Source organism: Camelus ferus, chromosome 12 (assembly GCF_009834535.1).
Source record: "Camelus ferus isolate YT-003-E chromosome 12, BCGSAC_Cfer_1.0, whole genome shotgun sequence".
NCBI classification, from domain to species: domain Eukaryota; kingdom Metazoa; phylum Chordata; class Mammalia; order Artiodactyla; family Camelidae; genus Camelus; species Camelus ferus.
Window position 1 is genome coordinate 62,016,419 of NC_045707.1, and position 1,294 is coordinate 62,017,712.

General features: G+C 35.6%; 1 non-coding gene across 1 annotated transcript; it reads right to left on the reverse strand.

Annotated features, from left to right (window-relative positions):
* Positions 1 to 522: 522 nt before the first annotated feature.
* TRNAV-AAC lies at positions 523 to 594 on the reverse strand. Its single transcript has one exon. It is a non-coding gene; the product is annotated as a tRNA-Val (tRNA).
* Positions 595 to 1,294: the final 700 nt, after the last annotated feature.

The following is a 1,294-nucleotide window of genomic DNA, read 5'->3' on the forward strand; positions in this document are numbered from 1 at the left end:
ATAAGCTAAGAGAAAAATAAATATTATTTTTAAACTTCTCTTTTTATACTTGAAATAATAAAGCCAACCTTTTGGCACTGCACATTTTGACATTTGGTGATGTGGGAGAGACAAGTCAAGTTAATGGTTTCAGGCTTAAATTAGGCAGTTTGCAAGCTGACAAAGATTTACTCATTTTTTACTACTTTTCCCTGCACAGAATCCATAAAAATTCTATACAAGTCTCACTGTATAATGTAGATTTTTTTCAAGGAACAACAACATGGAAGAAGACAAAAAATGGGAGGAAGGTAGAAGACATCTTACTGGTTTCTGCTTTGATGCCAATAATTCCTTGCATTCATGTCTCAAAAGAATAAATTCATTACATCTACTCTCTGGTGTCTTTCAACTATAACCTTCTTTTAAGTTTTTAAAAGTTTTAAAAAAGACTTTTTCCCTCCAGTTTTATTGAGAGATAATTGACATACAGCACTGTATACATTTTTTGGGGAGAGGGGTAATTAGGTTTTTCATTTTTAATGGAGGTACTGGGGATTGAACCCAGGACCTTGTGCTTGTTAGGCACACACTCTACCACTGAGCTATATACCCTTTCCCCAGTTATAATTTTTTTCACATTCACTTCCATTATAAAAGCATACAAAGCAGTTCAACCAGGGACTGACATTATAGCCTGGGACACTTACTATTTGTATGACCCTATGGAATTCCAGTAACAGCTCAGACTTAGTTACATCATCTGTAAAATGGACATCATCTGTAAAAATTTTATTCTATGAAAGTAGAATAAAATGTAAATTGCTTAAAAGAATGTTGGGCATTAAGTATTCAGTAAACATGACATATTTTATAGTGATGTAGGAGAAACACTAATCTTTGAACGCAAATGATCCTGGTTTTCAATCACGTATCCTATGTTCAGTAGATGTTGAAGTATTTCTTTCTTTTGTATTTGGAACTTGAGGTACAATGGAAAAAGGGTCCAGTCCTTTCTTCAAGGAGCTACTTAGTGGTGATAGAGTGATAAACATAAACTCATATAATTAAGGATTATGAGAGCCATGATAAACATGTGCATAGAATTCAGTAGGCGCACTCAAACTGGAGTGGTTAGTTCTATGTGCAGAGAAAGGAGAATTCTGTGGGACTGTGACCCTTTATTTAGGACTTAGAAGAGGAGGACACGTTGCTCATCGGTAGATACAGGAGGAGTGAGGGACGTATGAGGTGGAGAGAAGAGCATGGTGGAGAGTGTAGAGGTCTGAGACAATACTGTATTCACCATCTGTTA